The following is a 9,568-nucleotide window of genomic DNA, read 5'->3' on the forward strand; positions in this document are numbered from 1 at the left end:
ATTAGATGAAATACTGCCATCTAGTGTACGGGAGGGTCTCATCGCGTCCGTCGTACTCAAGTATATTGAGAGCAAATTGGGCAAATGGAGGCGAAATCTCTAAAACAGGTTTGGATTACTTCGGAAGGGGGCGGGAGGGCCGGAGTGGCACTAGGGAAGATCAGGAGAATTCCAGCTGGGCCGGTCAAAAATTGGGCAGGTTAGGTCCGCATGTTGATTGACAAACTTTCATCATATGTCGCATAACAATTGCCAACAGTCCGTAACATCCGGTATTTAAAGGATCACAATTGCGTTCCATTTTATAGAGGACGCAGTCTGTATTTTATCATCTCACACCCAAACAAATGAGAGAGTATCCTGTGAGAGACGAAACTGATGTTGCGCCGCTTCACTTGACAGCGCGGGAAGGGTCACGGAAGATCCATCGAGAACAGATAGGCTACTAATAGATGAATGGATGAACGTGCTTCAGGTACAAGATCATCACAAGTTTAATACTGACTGCAGTCTCACAATCTCAATCAATTAATCTCTGAAATCCTCTTCCCTAGCAGTGCAGAATGATAATTGCAAAATTATTTTTTTGTCACAAAATAACAGAATACTCAAAGTAAATGAATACAGATGCAACTGCACGACACGGTACGAAAATAATGGGACTTTACAGCTCGCAAAAGATTAAACTCAACGAAACAAACTGCACAGAGTGCCTTCAATGTTGCGATAAAACCCTCTTAAAGAGACAGTAACAATTTTGCCTTTGTTCTGAACATTTACATTCCAAGTAAAAGAAAAGTACAATTGTGTTATTTTTAGTCTTTTATTTCACTCTTATCATTGTAAAATGGCACGTTTTTGAATGGCATGTAAAAATGTAAAAACAATCACTCAACCTTAATTGTTTCACTGGATCTGTTGCTATTTTAATTATCTAAAATACAAAGCACTGACCATTTAAAGTGTGAGCCTGCACATCTTGAAAGAGTTATAAACATTTACAGTTCTACAGTGTTATTATGTGCCTAGATAGTCTTTAAAATAAACTCAGTTTACCCAAAAATGAAATTCTCTCATCATTTACTCACCCTCATGCCGTCCCAGATGTGTATGACTTTCTGTCTTCTGCTGAACACAAATTAAGCTTTTTAGAAGAATTTTTCAGTTCTGTTGGTCCTTTCAATGCAAGTGAATGGTGATCAGAAATCAGAAGGTACAAAAATCACATAAATGCAGCATAAAAGTAATCCATACAACTCCAGTGGTTTAATCTATGTCTTCAGAAGCGATATGATAGGTGTGGGTGAGAAACAAATCAATATTTAAGTTTTTTTTTTTTTTTTACTATAAATTCTCCTCCCTGCCCAGTATGGGGCGATATGCTTATGTAAATCACCAACAGAAGAAGAACTCTTAAGAGAGAAGAGTGCTTATGAAAGTGAAAGTGGAGATTTATAGTAAAAAATGACTTAATTATTGATCTGTTTCTCACCGCTTCTCATTTACTTGCATTGAATGGACCAACAGTTCTTCTAAACATCTTCATTCATGTTCTGCAAAAGAACGTCATACACATCTGGGATGGCATGAGGGTGAGGAAATGATCAAATATCCCTTTAACATTCACTTATTTTTATAACACATACAATGATGTCTTATGACAAAATGAAAATCTTATTGAATGCCGTATGTGGTATAATGACATGGAGAGCTTAAATAATTTTCAAGTAATTACATATATTGCATATTTTTGCTGTGATCTTGTTTTATTGTTATCATCTTCACCTCCAACCCCCCTTTTGGGTGTGGGCTGACTTGGACATGACATCCCGGGCTGAATATGAATCTCACTCCTGCCCTGGGGGGCGGGGTTACCCCAAAAGATGGTTGCACCAACTCCTTAAGGGGGCGTCACTTCGTTAGGTAAGGGGCTCCCTATCTACTTTATTTTTCAGCGTAACTAGGGCGCCGCCATTATCAACCTTGAATGTGGACCACTTCCGGTGGTTCCAGCTATTTTAGCCATACAAAAATACTACATTATGCTGCTTTATATTACAGGCTGGCAATATATGTCGTCATATTATTAGCATTAATTATGATTTTTATAAACTCATTGGTTTTGAACGCATATAGTTTTACCGTATATTGCATTTTGCCATCGTTTTATCACACTGTTGCACAGGCAGAATTAATAAAATCAGACGCTGACAGGACAGTCCTCCGCGCCACCTGACACGCCTCCATAAACTTTACGCAACCAGTAGAGACAAGAAATCTGCTGGGCAAATGCTGTTTCAACTTTCTTTGCACCAAAACTGCAACTTGTTTCATCTTGGCAAATCAATAAACACATTTTACTCTCCATTCTTGTCAGATAGCATTCTCTCTTTCTTAGCGGTGTATAGTAAACAGACACGCAGATCAGCATTCAGCATGGCTTATGAAACATCGCCTTTGGAAATAAATGAAGGCATCATCGGAGGTTATGCAGGTACATATAAATGGAGGTTTACATGGAGACAAGAAACACTGCATCGTCACGATCTTAGTAAAGAAAGAAGCAGATTTTATTACCGTCTCTTCAATACAACAACACACAGCAACAAGTGAATGATTTACTTACTCTTTTACTATAAATGCTGAAGTTAGAAATTATCAGACATTAGGCTATCATTCTGCTGTACATCCTGTGGTTGTGTGATAGTTTATAAACTTATATCACTAAATTCTGGTATTATTATTCTTCTATTTGTTTACATTGCGGTCAATAACAGCAGAACTTTCACACATTCGCCGGAAATGCAGCCGCTGCTTACTTCCGTGTTGCAAAATAAGGTGGATAGATGAAGTAACGGGCTGTGTCTCGTTTCGAAGGGTGCATGCTAGGTAGGACGCATCCTTTGAAGGCTGCAGTATACCGAGTGTCCTCCTTTAAACAAGCCTCGTTTAAACGAGATGGCCTTCGTAGGACAAACAGAAACAGAACTTATAATGGTTGCTTACAGTCGTCACTCTTTAGTGAGCACTTTTAGTGAGAAGGGAACACATTTTTGGAAGGGAATGTATGAGGTAAATCTTAGGAGAGTTATAATGATGTAGAGAGAAAAGAAAATAGATTTTACAGGTGTACTTTTAATCTATAATACTTTATTTTAATCAATATTACTATATTATATACTCTACACCCTTCTACTGAGGTACTTTAACTTGGGAATTAACTTTACTTCCGTTTGAATATCATATTTCGGGCAAATTGGCGTCATTTTATTTAGACAAATGATGTTAATTTTCGTTGAAGCAAAGAATTGTGGGTTGTGAGTGCTCACGAAGCATACACCTCATGCATCCTCCGAATTCCCATGAAAAAAGGTCGCATTCAAAGTGTCCTACTCGCTTTTCTGAAACGAGACAGCCTTGATGACGTATGCGGCAGACAAATGCGACCTCCGGAGGACGCAGCCTTCCAAACGAGACACAGCCACTGTTTCCAAACAAACGCTCTGCACAGACACTTCCGGGTTCTTTTGGTAGCCCAGAAAAGAACTGCTAACTGAGTTCGTAATGGCATACTATATATTAGTGCATACTACCAATACTACTCTTACTACTTATGCCATGTCTGTCTATAGCAGAAACAGTAGTATGGTAGTACGTCATTTCGCACTTAGCCGCTGTCAAGAGGCGCTTCGCTCAAATTGCGCTGAAGCTGCCCAAAAAGTGCTGGGTTTGAAACACCCTGTTTTCCACAGGTGGAAATTTCCAGTAAATAGTTACATAAGGGAAAACGCAGGATTTTACACAAATGATGATATTTCACGGGACACCGTCATTGATATCGCGTCTGCTCTATTAGACACAATTGACCCGCAGCTGTTGGAGAATATTAACTTTATTTTAACGAAGAGATCGCGGAAACTCTGATCGTAAACGGCTGTTTTTAATATCCAAAGTGTTGCTGTCGCTGTAACAGTTATGAGGACAAATATGATCTAACGATGATCTTATATGATCAAGATCACCATATAATATAATGGGAGGAACGGGACCCGTCGTCGCCACCACCGTAGTCTTTGTGAAAGGATAAGTGAATAAAAATAATGTCATACTGTGAAAATTATGTTTTTGCATTTATATTGAATGGAGAAAATCATATTGTTCAATCGAAAACAGCTGATATTTAGCATATGGAATATATTATTATTTATTGTGTGTGGGTTAATCATTTAAGCAGTTTAAGACACATACTGTATGCCTGATGGTAGTTTTTATTTCTAAGTACACAAATTCTTAGGCTTTAGAAGTGTGTTAAACATGTGAGGATGTGTATTCATCAACCTGTTACATGTCCGATATAATCATACAGGCTCATTGAACCAAGTTTAAACTTGTTGTGCCGATAATTCAGAAAAGAAAACCACTTACATTCTTCACTGTAAACCATAGATATTCCTTTATAATAACTTTTATTAACATTAGCAGACATTATTACATTCTATAAAGATTATTAAAACTGCAGCGCTGCTTATTTCCACCGTAAGCGGGGTTTCCTGCGGGCGCGATTTTTCCCAACCGTATTCAGGCAGGTCCCGCCTCCTGCGTTCGGATTGGCTAAGAGTTTCTTTCAAGCGGTCTGCGATTGGCCAGTTGAGAAGTCGTTCATATAGCCTTAATAACCATAGTAAACAGAGGGACATCATATCGTATAAGTTGCAGAAAAACAAACAGCCACTAAGTTAGAAGTTCAATGCGATTTTCCCCTTTTTTTCCTGTCCTATACAGCTGATAGACCTATTTACTATTAAATAGTATATAAGTATATTTCATACAGCTTAATATATGATATGTAACATAAATGGTCACTTCTTTTCTATAACGTCATTCATTAATTAATTTAACGTTTAACTATAGGTAGAGTGCTTCAACTTAATATATATATATATATATATTTAAGACATTAATAGACGTGTATATATGTACACACTGTATATTATGTTTTTCAGTAAAAATACAAAAACAAAATAAATTTCCATACATGTAGTCTCACTCATTATTGTTCAGGACAAAGTGATGTCACATATAACTAATTATTTTCTTTCCAGTACATTTATCAGACATTTACTATTAAGAAAAAGAAAAACACAAAGTTTTTCTACTGTCGCAACGGCAAAGTGTCCTAAGTAATAGAATCACCCTAATGACTTATCTTGAAGGTGGCTACTTTTTCTGTATAGAGCTAAAAATTATTAAATGAACAACAAAGAGATTTAACTGTTTTGTCCGTCTTTCCCCTGCGTTTTCTTCCAACTGTTTTCATTCATGAACGATTCGTTAATTTTTAACGAATCTTTTATGTGACTCAGAAGAACGAGTAGTCTCAGAGAGTGATTCGTTCATTTTGTGATGGCCGCATGTGCATTGCGCAACCTCCGTTCGTTTGTTACATGACACCTTTCAACTCTTTTGGTCTGAGCCGTTTGTTCTTTTGTCATGTGACAGCCGTATACTCAATGCATTGCTCACACAGGAAACAGAAATGATTAGTTCACCTCTGGAATCTTCTTGTCCCAGTTGTTCTTCTTTTGTCACGTGACAGCCGTATACACTATGCACATACGGCTGTCACGTGACAAAAGAACAACAACTGGGTCAAGAAGTGAACTAATCATTTCTGTTTCTCATAATTTTTCCTTGGCTGCATTATCAATTTGGTGAGCAGAACTTTGAAGGCCCAGAAAGCATATAAAGGCAGCATAAAAGTAATCCAAACAATCCATATATTCAAAAGCGATATGATACGTGTGGGTGAGAAATGGATCAAAATTTAGGTACTTTTTTTTTACTATAAATTGCCTAGTAGATGGCGAAATTCACAAAGAATGCGAACCGCCAAAAACAAAAGAGGAAGAATGTGAAGGTGAAAGTGGATATTTATTGTAAAAAAGGACTTAAATATTGATCTGTTTCTCACCCACACCTATCATACACTATATTGCCAAAAGTATTCGCTCATCTGCCTTTAGACGCATATGAACTTAAGTGACATCCCATTCTTAATCCATAGGGTTTAATATGACGTCGGCCCACCCTTTGCAGCTATAACAGCTTCAACTCTTCTGGGAAGGCTTTCCACAAGGTTTAGGAGTGTGTTTATGGGAACTTTTGACCATTCTTCCAGAAGCGCATTTGTGAGGTCAGACACTGATGTTGGACGAGAAGGCCTGGCTCGCAGTCTTCACTCTAATTCATCCCAAAGGTGCTCTATCGGGTTGAGGTCAGGACTCTGTGCAGGCCAGTCAAGTTCTTCCACACCAAACTCGCTCATCCATGTCTTTATGGACCTTGCTTTGTTCACTGGTGCGCAGTCATGTTGGAACAGGAAGGGGCCATCCCCAAACTGTTCCCACAAAGTTGGGAGCATGGAATTGTCCAAAATCTCTTGGTATGCTGAAGCATTCAGAGTTCCTTTCACTGGAACTAAGGGGCCAAGCCCAGCTCCTGAAAAACAACCCCACACCATAATCCCCCCTCCACCAAACTTCACAGTTGGCACAATGCAGTCAGACAAGTACCGTTCTCCTGGCAACCGCCAAACCCTGACTCGTCCATCAGATTGCCAGATGGAGAAGCGTGATTTGTCACTCCAGAGAACGCGTCTCCACTGCTCTAGAGTCCAGTGGCAGCGTGCTTTACACCACTGCATCCGACGCTTTGCATTGCACTTGGTGATGTATGGCTTGGATGCAGCTGCTCGGCCATGGAAACCCATTCCATGAAGCTCTCTACGCACTGTTCTTGAGCTAATCTGAAGGCCACATGAACTTTGGAGGTCTGTAGCGATTGACTCTGCAGAAAGTTGGCGACCTCTGCGCACTATGCGCCTCAGCATCCGCTGACCCCACTCTGTCATTTTACATGGCCTACCACTTTGTGGCTGAGTTGCTGTCATTCCCAATCGCATCCACTTTGTTATAATACCACTGACAGTTGACTGTGGAATATTTAGTAGCGAGGAAATTTCACGACTGGACTTGTTGCACAGGTGGCATCCTATCACAGTACCACGCTGAAATTCACTGAGCTCCTGAGAGCGGCCCATTCTTTCACAAATGTTTGTAGAAGCAGTCTGCATGCCTAGGTGCTTCATTTTATACACCTGTGGCCATGGAAGTGATTGGAACACCTGAATTCAATTATTTGGATGGGTGAGCGAATACTTTTGGCAATATAGTGTATCACTTCTGAAGATATGGATATAAACACTGGAGTCATATAGATTACTTTTATGCTGCCTTTATATGCTTTTTGGATCTTCAAAGTTCTGCCCACCCTTCTTGCATTGTATGGACAGAGCTGAGATATTCTTCTAAAATCTTAATGTGTGTTCTGCTGAAGGAAGAAGGTCATACACATCTGGGATGGCATGAGGGTGAGTAAATTATGAGAGAATTTTCAGTTTTGGGTGAACTATCCCTTTAATGTTATGAATGCATCAAATGAGTTTAATAGTATTAATTTATTAAACTGTTTTTCTCTTTAATTTCTATTTATTTCCCTTCTTATGTCTTTCTTGGCCAGTCCTCTCCAATGTCTTTGGAGGATTTGGAACAGTTTGCCATGCATGCTGCTCCAAGAGATGTGACAATTCAGTGCCGGATCACCAGAGACAGGAGAGGAGTTGAGAAAGGAACCTATCCCACATATTACCTCCACATGGAAAAGGAGGATGGGAAGAGGATTGTGTCTGCTTATAAAGTTTAAAACACCTTGCTTAATATATCAATACATTTTTATTCTCTTCTGCATTTTTTTGGATGGACAGGTCTTTCTGATGGCTGGCAGAAATAGGAAGAAATGCAAAACTTGTAATTATTTGATATCTATTTATCCAGAGATACAGACAGCTACATAGGCAAACTAAGGTCAGTGCCTTTGCACAACCTCATGCCAAATGTTTATCAAACTCTCTCTCTCAACCAAATTATTTTATTGTTTAGAAATCTATCCATGTAAAAATATATGATTTATCCTTTCAGATCAAATGTCTTGGGGACTAAATTCAGTGTGTATGATAATGGCGAGAATCCAGAAAGGAAACCATCAATGAAACGGATACCCTGAGACAAGAGCTAGCGGCAATATGTCATATATGCTTGTTATGAAGATTGTGCATTAGATGTCTAGTATAGTAAATGTGTTTTTATCTAGTCTGGTTCTTTTAATTGCAAAAAAAAAAAAAAAAAAAAAGCTTTTTATTATTTGTTTTGCACCTTCAAACAGGAGAAAAATGTCCTGGGTTTTAGAGATCCCAGGAAAATGACAGTAATCATCCCTGGTATGCATGAAAATGATGAGAGAGTTGTTATTCAACCAAAAAGTGTGAGTATTTTGTTGTGGATTCTAGCTGATCACTGGCCAACCCCAGATATATCTGAATGGATGTGAGATGCTGTGCAAAATTTCTGTTGGATGTGTAATTTGGAAGTATTTGCCCCACTTCTGTCAAATAAGAAATATAAAATACATCATCCGCACTGTATTTGATTAACTGATGGATGAATTCTCTTTTCCATGTCCCAGGAGCTAGAATCTTTACTCACCAGATTTGAGAATGGCAACAAAGAGAATCTTGTCACCCTTGTCAATAAGTCACCTTGCTGGAATGAGCAGATTCAGTCATTTGTGCTCAATTTCCATGGGCGAGTTACACAGACATCTGTGAAAACTTTCAGATGGTCCATCCAGATAATGGTAAGTGAGGAGTTATCCTTCTTAGTCTTTTTTATAACAGAATAAACAATCTGAATTCTAGAGTTACAATCAAGAAGATGTATAATATATGAAAATATTACAATCCCAATTTCAATGCTTGTAATTAATCTCTTCCTGCAGTGGACTATATTGTGATGCAATTTGGGCGGATTACAGAAGATGTGTTTTCCATGGATTACAGCTATGTGTGCTCTTCAATCATTTGCCATCACTCTGTCCTCCTTTGATGGCAAATTGGCCTGTGAATAAGATTGATTCATCTTTCTCTGTATTTTCTTATAAAAAGGGAAAACTTGGCTATATATTAGGATTTTTAAGAAATGTTCTCGCAGTAATAAATTTCATGAATGACATCTTCAGACGTTTTTGTATTATGCAAATGATAAAGTACAATAGATAACTGATCTGTTTTTACTAATTATTCATGAATGTATATTTAGTAGAAAGAGATGTATGAAGTTTTGCTATTAATATTTGTATCTTTATCTTTAATTGCTATTTTAAGTGTCTTCGTCTGTTGTTAAAAGTCAGATATTTTAAGTAAATAATTTGTGTTAGATATATATTTTTTTCCTTTTTATTTGTTTACATAAAAAAGAAAGCTTGACAGTCTTGTTTGAATAAAAAGTGATTGACCTTATATAAGGACAAATTATTGATATCATAAATACTCTTCATCTAGTTAAACTGCCTTCTTTTTGACGGATGTCATATATGGGGTACATTATATTTCACCGTAGTAAATGTAATGCAAACAGGGAGTATCTCTTTCCACCAGGTGTCAGTAAAAGCCTTG

The 9,568-nt window shown here is 38.0% G+C and overlaps 1 pseudogene; it reads left to right on the forward strand.

The window, feature by feature from the left end:
- The first annotated feature begins 5 nt into the window (after positions 1 to 5).
- LOC127423678 (tubby protein-like) lies at positions 6 to 9,445 on the forward strand (annotated as a pseudogene).
- Positions 9,446 to 9,568: the final 123 nt, after the last annotated feature.

Source organism: Myxocyprinus asiaticus, chromosome 32 (assembly GCF_019703515.2).
Source record: "Myxocyprinus asiaticus isolate MX2 ecotype Aquarium Trade chromosome 32, UBuf_Myxa_2, whole genome shotgun sequence".
NCBI classification, from domain to species: domain Eukaryota; kingdom Metazoa; phylum Chordata; class Actinopteri; order Cypriniformes; family Catostomidae; genus Myxocyprinus; species Myxocyprinus asiaticus.